This window comes from Nannospalax galili, unplaced genomic scaffold (assembly GCF_000622305.1).
Source record: "Nannospalax galili isolate Female #2095 unplaced genomic scaffold, S.galili_v1.0 scaffold648, whole genome shotgun sequence".
NCBI lineage: Eukaryota > Metazoa > Chordata > Mammalia > Rodentia > Spalacidae > Nannospalax > Nannospalax galili.
Window position 1 is genome coordinate 4,361,954 of NW_008360311.1, and position 12,713 is coordinate 4,374,666.

The 12,713-nt window shown below is 47.7% G+C and overlaps 1 non-coding gene across 1 annotated transcript; it reads left to right on the forward strand.

Moving 5' to 3' along the window:
- The first annotated feature begins 10,921 nt into the window (after positions 1-10,921).
- LOC115068704 lies at positions 10,922-11,028 on the forward strand. Its single transcript, XR_003848051.1, has one exon. It is a non-coding gene; the product is annotated as a U6 spliceosomal RNA (small nuclear RNA).
- Positions 11,029-12,713: the final 1,685 nt, after the last annotated feature.

Below are 12,713 nucleotides of genomic sequence, written 5' to 3' on the forward strand. Positions count from 1 at the left end.
TATAACTGTAATAATTTTTAGGTTTACAGTTGAATTATTACAGTTATACAATATTGTACTCATTTAATTTTATGTCTTATAGGGTTTATACTGAGTACAATATTGTATAACTGTAATAATTCAACTGTAAACCTAAAAATTTACAGCCAATTTTGAAAGAGATGCATCTTAGCTCAGGAAATTGTTATTGAATATGTCAATGCTGTTGTAATGAAATGCTTCTTCTAAGTATGTGGTTATTAAATAAATACTTTTAAAAATAAAATAAAGCATTTAAAAAGGAAGGAAAAAATAAAAGAGCGGATGTCCTGGAAGATGGCTCAGCCAATGAAGTGCCGAGTTCAATCTCCAGAACCCTTGTTGAAAAACCCAAGTGAGGTGCACATGCTGGTAATCTCAGAACTAGGCCTGGGGGGGACAGGAGGGCCCCTGAGCTTCCTGGCAGCCAGCCTAGCATACCGTGGAGAGATTCAAGCCAGTGAGAGTCTCTCTCTCTCTCTCTCTCTCTCTCTCTCTCTCTCTCTCTCTCTCTCTCTCTCAAAAGGGGGGAAGTGACAGTGCCTCAGAACTGACACCTGGGATCCTGACTGTTCTCTGGCACCTGTACACACATGAACAGGCTCACAACATACACAAAAGAGGAGGGGAGAAAGAGGAGGGAGAGGAGGAGGGGGAAGATGAGGGGAGGGAGGAGAAGGGGAGGGAGGAGGGTGATGAGAGGAAGGAGGAAGAGTAGGAGAGGAGGGGAAACATAGTCTTTGTTCTCAAGTATCCAGTAATCCAGGTGAGCACACGGGCTTTTTATTTGATTAATTTATTGATTGATTGATTTGATTGATTGATTGATTGAAAAAAGTTAAATTATGTTATGCAGCCCCACCTACGTGGTGGCGCACACCTTTAATCCTAGCACTCAGGAGGCAGAGGCAGGTGTATCTCTGAGAGTTCAAGGCCAACCTGATCTACATAGCAAGTTCCAGGCCAGCTGGGGCTACAGGGAGACCCTGTCTCAAAAAAAAAAGACCAAAAATAAAGAATATTATGCACCCTATAAGAACAAGGAGTTGGGAGAACAGGATGGAATAGAGCCACATACATCAGCAAAAGAAAGAATGCCCTGTTTTCTTAGTGGACATCTCCGTATGGTTCAGAAATAGCCCCCAGCATGTGCACGGACTGCATATGCAAAGCCTGGTGTGCCAGCCACCAAGCTCAAAAGGAGAGGAGGCTGCCAGCTTTAAGAGCTTATTATCTGGTTGGAACTAGTTCAGATTCTGTTTTGAGGTAGAGGGGGACACACAGTTAACAAACAGGTTGCAAACAAGTGAATCGGCGGGGCCAGCCATAGAAATGAGGCAAATCAGTCTTCACTTGTTAAAATAGGGACGATTAAACAGAGCTGATGAGCAGCCTTGGGGCACGATGAACGTGTGTTCCTCCGCACGCTCAGTGGGAGGGCAAATTAGTACATATTTTCTTGAGGGCAATTTGGCACCGTATGTCAAGACTTTCAGAAATGTTCCACCTCTTTGACCCAGTAGTTCTATTTCTAGTAATTCATGTAAAGGAAACACTCCGACGTACAGATACACAGGGTATTAATAGCAGTGTTATTTTAATGGGAAAATATAAAAGCAACTAAGTGTTGCATCGTAGGGACTTCACTGAACAGCAGGGTTCACCTGTTGGTGGACCCTGTGTAGTCAGTAAAATCTTCGTTTTGGGGGCTGGGAGATGGCTCAGGTGGTAACGTGCCTGCTGTGGAAGGCTGAGGGCCCGAGTTCTATCTCCAGCACCCAAGTGCAGAGAAAGAAAAAAGTAAGCCATGCATAGTGGGGCATGCCGGAACCCCTGTGCTGGGGAGACGGAAACTCCCTGGGGTTCATGGCCAACCAGTCTATGCAAATTCAATGAGAGATTCTGGTCAAAAAAGTAAGGTAGAGAGGAAGTGAGGAGGGCACCTGATGTTGGACTTGGGCCGCCACAAGCTCGCGTACACGTGCTTGCTAGCGCGCGCACGCGCGCTCTCTCTCTCTCTCTCTCTCTCTCTCTCTCTCTCTCTCTCTCTCTCTCTCTTTCTCTCTCTCTCTCTCTTTCTCCTCTCTCTTCTCTCTCTCTCTCCAAATGTTTGGTTTTCTGAGAATTTAAGCATTAGGAGAAATTTTCCATGTCATAAAATTAAATGAAACAACACGTGAAATAAGTGTGGCGGCACATACCTGTAATCCCAGCACTTAGAAAACAGAGGCAAGAGGATGGTGAGTTTAAGGCTAACCTGGGCTACATAGTGAGATCCTGTCTCAAAAAAACAAGTCAGGTATGGTGGTGCACACCTTTAATACCAGCACTCAGGAGGCAGATCCAGGCAGATCTCTGTGAGATCACCACCAGCCTGGTCTACATAGTTCCAGGCCAGCTGGAGCTACAGGAAGACCCTGTCTCGAAAAACCAAAACCAAACCAAACAAAAGCAAAAAAAGGAAACAAACAAAAAAACTCCCCCAAGGGCTAGAGGTGTAGTTCAACGGTAGAGTGCTTGCTTAGCATGCCCAAGGCCCTGGATTTAATCCCCAGCACTCCAAAAGTAAATAAAGGTAAAACAAGATTTCCAGTAAAAATACAAAGTCCACCTCTGCATATGTGATCCTGGAAGATGGAGTTATTCCACACAACACTGGTCATGTCTGTTCCCTTGGCCTCCAGCAAATCCATCCCACCTGGAGACAGGTACCAGTGCAGAAGGAAACTGGGAAGCTGCACTGGGAGAGAGGGGAAGACAGAAGGTGGACAGACAGAAGGGGCACCAGAGGGGAAGGTGGGGTTCTCATATCTCAGCCCCCACCTGCCTGGAACCCAGAGGAAACACTCGAGTGCTGAGCCCTGTGCTGAGATTTAACACCTGAACATGTACAGAAGAAGCACAGTACCTACCGCACCGTCATGGGGCAATGGTGGTTTCCTAAAAACAGGCCATGTCTGGTCCTTGGATGATGAGAATTATGTTACATGGTCTTCCTGCCCCTCAACACTGGTCTCTGCAGAGTTGGAGATCCTTCTCTCTCAAAGGGGCATGAGATGGTCTAGCACTTTGAATCCCTGTGCCAGACACAGGGAGGCAGGAAGAGGTGTTGCCATCTTGGCAGACACCAAGACGCTGGCTATTGGAATAGAGGGGGGATGGGTTTTAATTCTTTTATAAAAGTGTATGTGTGTGTGTGAGTGTGTATTCAAGAGCAAAGAGAATTTGAGTGTAAGAGCCACCATTTCTCTTGTGTTGCCCCGAAGTGTTTTATGCAGTTTGTGGCGGGGGTAACTCGGGCCACAGTGTCCAGCACCCTATTTATTCCCTGTGTCCCATGGATCTGCCTTTTTTCTGCACAGTGGGGGAAGGCAGAGGAGAGTCTCTGAGTGCTTTTCTGGTGCAGTGCGATCCCGGAGAGGGTTTGCAAGGTGAGCGGAAGGCTCCCCACAAGTTGCTCTTCTTCCTAAAAGCCCGTGTCTTTCGGTGTCTCAGGACCTTTGAGCTGGTGAAGTGGGATTGAATGGTCAGAGGAGAAGCAGCACGCTCGGGTGTCTGCAGATACCATCAGATGGCGTAGGAAGACAGCCCAGTTGATGTCTGCTTCAAGCAGATGATCCATGAACAGCTGACTCCCCTCCCTCAGGGCATCATGGGCTTTTACATTCATAAGCCTGTTTGATCCTAACCACAGCCCTTTGAGGGGACATTAGTCTCCCCATTGTACAGATGAACTCACTGAGGCTCAACAAGATTAAAGGAACTTCCCCGGGTCTCAGTTGTGAATGCCTGGAGCAGGAGCCACCTGTGTCCAGTGCCTTTCCCTTGTTTTGCACATTTAAGCTCGAACAGGCACTTTCTCATCCAAGAACATTCACAGACAATACTGAAAAGTGAGAAGAAAAATGAAAATCTGTTTAGTGCTGTAAATTGTACTCAGGTGATCTGGGATTATTTTTCATGTGTCATTGTGTATCATGAATATTAAGACATAGTCAGGGTTAAGGCATGATCTCTGTCCTGACTAATTCTCAGTCTACTGTTGAAGCAAGGGATTGTCCCCACTTTAGAATCAAAGACCCTGTGGGATCAGAGAGACCAGCAACTTGTCTGAGAGGTTCCACAGGGTTGGAAAAGGGCCTCAGATTCTCTGGAACTGGAGTTACAGACAGTTGTTATCCACCATAATGGGTCCAAGGAGCCAAACCCAGGTCCTCTGCAAAAGCAGCCAGTGCTGTAAACTACTGAGCCATCTTTCCAACCCCAATGAAAAGATTTTTTTAGGACAAGGTCTCAATACGCAGCCCTGGCTGACTTGGAACTTGTTATGTAGACCAGGTTGGTCTTGAACTCACAGAGATCTGCCTGCCTCTGCCTCCTGAGTGCTAGGACTACAGGTGTGGTCACCACACTTGGCCTAACCCTTATTTATTTATTTATTTATTCATTTTATTTTATTTTGTTTGTCTTTTTGAGACAAGGTCTCCCTGTAGTCCCAGCTGACCTGAACTCACTATATAGACCAGGCTGACCTTGAACTCACAATGATCCTCCTGCCTCTGCCTCCCGAGTGCTGGGATTAAAGGCGTGCACCACCAAGCCCGGCCTGACCCTTATTTCTTGAGAGAAGTTCTCACTATGCAGCCCAGACTGGCCTCAAATTCGCCATCCTCCTGTCTCCCTCTCTGAGTGCCAGGATCACACGTGTGCACATGCCTTGAGGCGTGTACATCTGGTCCCCTCCATCAACCAGGAATGAGGTGGGCAAGATGGCGCATGTCTTTAATCCCAGCACTCGGGAGGCAGAAGCAGAATATCTCTGTGAGTTCGAGGCCAGCCTGGTCTCCATCGTGAATCCAGGCCAGCTAGGGCTACAGGGAGACCCTGTCTCAAAAAGACCAAAAACAAAAAAACAACAAAAGAACTCAGGAGTGATAAAATATAGGAAGTGGAGGACGTTGAGAGCTCTCCAGCTCACAGCACCGCCAGCTACCCCAGAACACCTCTTCAGGGTCTTTGATTCCCTTGCATTATAGCAGTCACCAGAGCGGTTCTTGTTCCTTGTATCCCTGTCTGGATGCCTCTAAAGATAAGGCAGGGCTGAGCGCAGGGATGAAGACCTCTAATCCCAGCACTTTGAAGGCTAAAACAGGAAGGGCTCCAGCTCAAGTCTAGCATGGGCTACAGAGCAAGGCCCTGTCTCAAAACAAATGCCCAAAGTCAGTGTTCGGTGTCAGTGACCAGAACAACAGTGCAGTTTCCATCACCCTCAAGTTTTGACACCAGGCCTGCAGATGTGGGCATGGCTGCTTTATCGCATGTCTGTAGTGACAAAGATGGCACGCGTGACTCCCCTGGGCTGAGGATACTGGTCCCTATGCCCTCCCTAGACTAAGCAGGGACAGCATCCAGAGGCTCCTCTGTCCTCTCACCACTATGCATGTCTTGCCCCACATTTCCAGCCTTGGGTCTTCAGCAGGCACTGTTCGGCTGTTGGCTCGGGCTGGTGACAGTCACCACACCCTGAAGAGGATTAGCCAGCTTCCCAGGCCTGTTGGGTGAGTCTGCCTTGGGAAACCATCCAGTGCAGAGCTGGGTCTAGCCTGCAGCAGCATGCTTCATGGCGAGTCAGAGCTGGAAAAATGCAGATTCCCACCACAGCTCCTAGAGACACATAACAGCTTCCTCAGCATCTGGATTCCAGATGCAGGCTGCTCAGCAGGTCGCCTTAAGCTCTGGCAAGGCTTTTGTGGGGGGTCAGGTCTCAATTATTCCTTCAAAGGGCCACAGAGATAGCTTAGATGACCCAAAGGAAAAAGGTTATTAAAAATTGCTTCAGCTTGTGTCTGGAATGTGTTGGATGATTTGTTTGTTTTAGGCAGAGCATTTACTTTCCTAGTGATGCTGAATTTAAGGTAATCAGAGAAAGAAATGGTGATCCACCGTGCCAGATGAGCTGGGTAGGTGCTGCTGGAGGAAGAGGGGAGCCAGCAGGCAGGTTAGACAGCCATGTGCCCAGTGTTCATGGTGACCAGATACCTACACTCAGACCTGACATGCCCAGTTGATTACACAGGCTGAGGGACAGGCCCACACATCCTACCATCTTCCATCTCCCTATGGCATAGAGAGCCTGCCATCTTGGGAGCAGCAGAGGAGGAAGGCGGGCAGGGAGAGAAATGCTTTCATGTCTAGAAAGTAGGAAGCTGACCCTGAAACCTTTTAAAGATGGGATTCAATACTCCTCTCCCAGTGAACAGACAGCACCTGCTGTCCTCTATGCAAGGGACAAATGCTTTCATAAAATAGGTCCAAGGGGCCTTGTTCATTCCTTCCACCACATGAAGATACAGCTAAAAGGCACCTTCAGTGAACCAGACACTGAATCCAGTAGTACCTTGATTTATGGTTTCCCAGCCTCCAGAACTGTGAGGAATAAACCGTTGTTTATAAGCAGTCTAGGTTCTGTCTTTTATTATAGCCCTGAACACTTGCTAAGTGATACTTATCAAAGCATTTTGGGACCTGTGATACCTATACAATTGATCGTTATTACTGTAACTATGGCAGCTTGGCGAGATTCCTCCACAGCGCTGGAAATGGACTGCAGCGAGCCACCTAGTGTTCTGGACACCTGAGAGGTGTTTTCAGGCAATCGTTGCTATTTCTGGCTCTGACTTCAATGGAGAGAGGACAGGAAGGCAGAGCAAGGCGGGCTGGGCTGCCTTCCTTCAAGTTGCCCCTTGTTCCCCAACATCTGGTTGAGTGTTAATAATTCTAGACCTCAACCTCTTCAGGCATCAGCCTCGTCAGACGTGCCTGGTGGCTGAATGGCCGTCTCATTTGAAGAGGAGCTGGAATCTGCTCAGACTCGAAAGTAAGACCATACAGAGAGTGAGCTCAAGAGCCTCTCTTCAGAGAAGGAGTAGAAGGTGGGGCTTAGAAGAGGCGGAGTGGATAGTGGTATACATGCTGTGTATATATGCGTGCACATAGTATGTGCACAGGTGTGCCTACACATATATGCGTGTATATGTGTATGTGCATGTGCGTATAAACGTATTGGTGTGGGTATGTATTGTAGGTATGTGTATATATGCATACGTATATGTTATATGTTATATGTATGTGTTGCGTGTGTGTGTGTGTGTGTGTGTGTATGTATGTGTGTGTGTGTGTGTGTGAACTGCTGATCTTCACCTCAGCCATCTTTTCCCAGAGAAGGGGCTGAGCTGTGATTAATGTTTGGAGCTCCTAGACTTGGGCTTTAGTGTTCTGATCTCTTAATTTAATTTTTTGGGAGACGGGTCTTTTTGAGAGAGGGTTTTCCTGTAGCCTGGAAACTCACCATGTAGACTCACTAGAAACTGGCCTGGAACTCACCATGTAGACTAGACTGGCCTTGAACTCACAGAGATCGACCTGCCTCTGCCTCCCAAGTGCTGGGATTAAGGCATGTACCACCACACCTGACTTAATTTAATTTTTTAAAATTTATTTTTATTTTATGTGTATGAGTGTTTTGCTTGAATGTATGTAAGTGTACCACCTGTGTGCAACGCCTGCAAAGGTCAGAAGAGGGCATCAGATCCCCTAGAAGTGGAGTTATGGACAGCTGTTAGCTGCCATATAGGTGCTGGGAACTGAACCCAGGTCCTCTGCAAGAGAAGTCAGTGCTCTTAACCACTGAGCCATCTTTCTAGATACCCTTAATTAAAAATTTTGTTATTGGTGGTGTTTTTGAGACAAGGTCTCCATGTAGCCCCCAACTTGCCTAGAACTCACTTTGTAGATCAGGCTGGCCTTGAACTCACAGAGATCTGCCTGCCTCTGCCTTACCAACTGCTGGGACTAAAGGCGTGTGCCACCACTCCAGGGTCTTAATTTAAATTTTAAACTGCTGAGACTCTGGGATCAATGATTGATTCCTTTGGAAGAAAATGGGATGTGACTCAGAGAATAGAGGGGTAACACAGGCAGCAGGGGCTACAGGGAGACCCTGTCATAAACAAATAACAAAAGGCGGAAAGAGAACTGATTCCCAAAAGAGTTGTCCCATGCTTCCACTTCCATGTGTGCACGGCAGCATGTGTGCACTCACTCAAGAACACGCAATTAAAAAAATAGAAACAATTAATACAGAAGAAGACAAATATAAGGAATAAAAGGCACTGGACCCAGGAAAGAAGCTGCTTATGACTTCAGATGCAGGTAGCCCACATCTCCCAACCTCCTCATCTGGGGAAAGGCCTCCTGGCTCTCTAGGATCACAAAGGGAATTATGGGGTGAATCACAGCTACATCAGACACTCCCCAAGGCAACTGTCCTGAACATTATCTCGGAGGCTACCATTCCTAAAGGATATGGGCCTTGGGCTTTCCTTGTTCCAGTGATGAGCCATCAGTCAGTATGTCAGGAAAACCCTTTGTCCAGAGAAAAGCCATTGTTTGGGGACAGGCGGGACATTGTTTGGGGACATGCCTGTGTGGAAGAATCATGTCTTAATATCTTCTACCATCATGTGTTCCAGAAATCTGGGGTGTTCCAGGGCCACCATGAGAATGTACATTGAACGGCTGGAACGGCCAATCCCATTAGCACATCACTGTAGTGCAGTGTGGCTTTTCCTGGGGAGTCTATTTCTAATCACTCAGATAGAGAGGGTGATCACAACAGACCAAAGAAACGATTCCATGCAAGTCCAGCTTAGTGAACCAGTGAGTTTGTTGTGTTAATTTACCAGGGGCGCAGGGGCAGATGCATCACCAAGAAGTCCACCCCATCATGGGCAACAGCTCATGGAAGCTGCACCATGGGAGTCCCCATCCCAGGCCGTCTTCCATTTCCTACATCCTCCAGCACCCCCAAGATCCTTGGCTGCTGGGGCAGGATTACATGCAACCAGGGGTCAGGGCAGGACGGAGGGAATGCTGGGAATCTCAGGTGAGGGTCTGATGATCCTCCCACACTCTCCTGTGAGGAAATGTGGATAGATCTGATTTGGGGAGGGTTTTGTTTGCTCTGATTTCAAGAGGGAAAGAGAGTCGTGCCCCAAAGATAGAGTTCCTTAACTGTGGATGGGTTGGTGAGACAAATGGACCACAGCTGGGAAGCCCTGAACCTGGGAGAAGGGGAAGCATTTTCTGAACATCCAGGTGCGGTACAGGCAGGTGAACAGGAGGGCTGGAGTGGGAGGAAGCAATTTTGAGAGAAGCTCTGGGTGGAGTTGTCCTGCCAAGTCTCCTGGGATGGTGGTGTGATGACGGCTCTTGCTGTCTTTTCAATTGCAAATACTCAAAGGTAGACTCAAATTTTGTGTGGTGTATTAGAAGAAAAATTGTAATACTCAAAATGACACCAAAATCAGTGATATAATTAGCCTGATTATGGGATTATCCTGAACAACACAGAAAGAACACTATGTCATTTTACACCATGAGAGCCCGTTTTATGGACCTCTAACATCGGTCCTGAGATGAAGTTCCTGGGAGTTTGAGTCCTTACAGAAGGATTCATCTGTCTGCTGGGGCATGCTGGTTCATTATACTGTTCCTTCCTCTTTCTAGAAGAATGTTTTCATTCCACTCTGTCCCCATGGCATGGCTGGCTGGATTGAGCATCCTGACCGAATACTCAGTTGTAGAAAGAAAACAAATCTTGACTCATTAGCCAAGATCTGTCTGTGCCCTGTGTAAGGCTTCTCAGAAGCAGAGTGTAAATAGGAAACCGGGTTCCAGCCCCAGGAAATTCCACTCAGTCGAAGCTGACTAAATTCTCGCTACACTGGACACCAGGCCCTGAGCCCACCTGGACCTCACAGGGTAAGCGTCTGTGGCCAGCAAAGCCTTCAGCTGTGTGTCACACCACTGGGCTGAGCAGGACCTTCAAGGAAACCTGTTGTCACAGATCGGGGTTCTCTTCTTTCCCTTTGGAGAGATGCTCATGGGAGTTTCTTTGCTGGGAAGCCAGGTACTTCCTGCCAGATGATGAGGTTTCCAAGAGGCTCACACAGCTTGTCTTGCTGCACGGAACTGAGCATGCACTGGGCAGGCCACGGAAGGGCTCTTTTCAGCATGGCAAGCCAGACAGGGAGCTGGAGACAGGCCTTGGAGGAGCAGCACCAGCCGGGGGCCGCTGGGCCTTAAGACGAGGCTCTGGAAAAGCGGCAAGTCTGTTGGAGAAATTGCCAGAAGCCCTGCTGAGCGTGCGGGGCCCTTGGAAGATGAGATGGTAGCAGCTGATGAGTCAGTGGGTGGACACGCAGGTCTTTGCCCCATCATGGCTGTTGGGAACAATGGTGCAGTGATGGGGACCAGGCAGAGGTCTCTCGTCCACTTCCTGTTCATGAACACCACGTGTGGCGCTGCCAGGCCACCTGCTGCTCTGTTTACTTTTTGAGAACCCTTCGCGCTGCTTTCCATGACGGTAGTAAACTGCCCTCCCAGCGGTGGGGGGCCCTCTCTCTCCACACTGTTAACACTTGGTCCCTTGTCTTTTGGGTCCCAGCTGTGCTGAGAGTTGTGCAGTGGCCTCCTGTGTGGTTTCTGTTTGTATTTTTCTGCTGACTGATGGTGTTTTTTATGTGTGTGTGCCTGAGTGTGTGTAAGTCTACCACATTCGTTCAGTGACTGCAGAGGCCAGAAGAGAGGGTCAGATCCCTTGGAACTGGAGTTGCAAACAGCTATGAGCTGCCTGATGTGGGTGCTGGGAACTGAATTCAGGTTCTCTGCAAGAGGAGCAAGTGCTTGTAACCTGCTGAGCCCTTTCTCCGGCCCCTTTGTCTTTTTCTTGAATATATACTCGGGTCCTTTGTCCCTTTGGTGAGTTTATTGAATGTTCTGTTTTGCTTTTGCTAACTCCACTTGTAGCTCAACTTTGCAATACTCTTAAAAATAAAATCTAGCACTCGTTTCGGCAGCACATATACTAAAATTGGAACGATACAGAGAAAATTAACGTGGCCCCTGTGCAAGGATGACACGCAAATTCGTGAAGCATTCCATATTTTTACAATATTTAAAAATAAAAAAAAATCTACTGAAGAACTCACCCCAAAGGTTGTAAATATGTAAGTGGAGGAGATCAAAGAACTCTGTGCAGAAGAATTCTAAATGATTTGTGTAGGAGTTGAACTCTTTTAAAAAATATTTTATTTTTCTGTGTATGCGTGTATTACCTGCATGTATGCAAAGCAATGCCAGTGGAAGACAGAAGAGGCATCAGATCCCCTGGGACTGGAGTTATAGACAGCTGTTAGCCGCCATGTGGGTGCTGGGAATTGAACTTGGGTCTTCTGCAAGAGCAACCAGTGTTCTTAACCACTGAGCCATCTCTCTAGCCCAGTGTTGCACTTTTGAGGAGTATAAACCCCATGAGGGGTCGGGGGGCACTCCAAGGAATAGAATGTGGAAAAGGGAGAGGGGTAACTGAACTGAAGAACCCTGACAGACACTGCCTCAGCCGGTGATCAGCGGCAACAGCAGCAGCAGCAGGTCACCTGATAGAGCACATGCCCCTGAGAGGATGCAGTGAGGACGGGACCTCGCCTCCGGGGTCTCCCGCCTTAGGTCCATCGTCCACACCTAATCCTGAGGAAAACATCAGAATACCCTCACTAGAGAGAAATTCTGAAAAGTATTTCACCCACACTCAAAACTGTCAGGGTTATGAATGACAAACGAAATCGGAGAAGCTGTCATTGTCTAGAGGAGTGTAAGGAGGGTACAACAGCTAGGTCGCTGTGGTGTCCTGCATGGGATCCCAGAGTAGAAAAGGGACCTTAGTACGAATCAGGAAACTTGAATGAGTAGGGTGTTAGCACACAGTAATGTAGCAATCAATGTTCTTAATTGTGTTGTGCCACACTAATGTGGCCTGGTAACTGTACGGGCACAGGAGAACTCTGTACTGCCTATGCAGGTTTTCCTGTAAGTCTAAAACTATTCTAAAAATGACTTTTCTTTAAAAAAAAAAATTGAACCAAGGAAGTAGCACAGTTAGGAGAATGCTTGCCTGGAATGCATAGGCCCAGCATTTGATCCCCAGCCCTGAATAAACTAGGTGTGACTGAGCAGAGCTGTAATCCCGGCACTCAGGAGGTGAGGTAAAAAGATCCCGAGTTCCAGGTCATCCTCAGCTACATGGAGAGTCAAGTTCAACCTGGGCTAGAGACCTGTCTCAAAAAACACAAACCATTGCATAGGCTTCTATGGTTTTTCCTCTACCATCGAGAGCTTCTAGAAGGTACTGTCCATATAAACAGAGTGTGTGAAGCAGCCTAGGCCTGTTTGCAGTGGGAGCCCTAGGGAGGGCATGACACTCACCAATCAGTGCCTCTTCCTCACAAGACATGTGTTTTTATGATTTTAGCATGTTATGCCGGTCAGAGTTTATTGGAGCATTTTTGGTGGACAGAGGGAGGGTATGGTATAGTGATAATCTTAGTCCACATGGGCTGGCACAGCAAAATCCCGTAAACCCAGTAGCTTAAGTAACAAAGCCGATTTCTTCATGGCCCTTGAGATTGGTAGTCTTAGTTCAAGGTGCAGCAAAGCTGGGCGTGGTGGTGCTCAGAGGCAGAGGCAGGCGGATCTCTGTCAGTTCAAGACCAGCCTGGTCTACAAAGGGAGTTCCAGGCCAGCTGGGGCTACAGGGAGACCCTGTCTCAAGAAGACCATAAATAAATAAATAAATA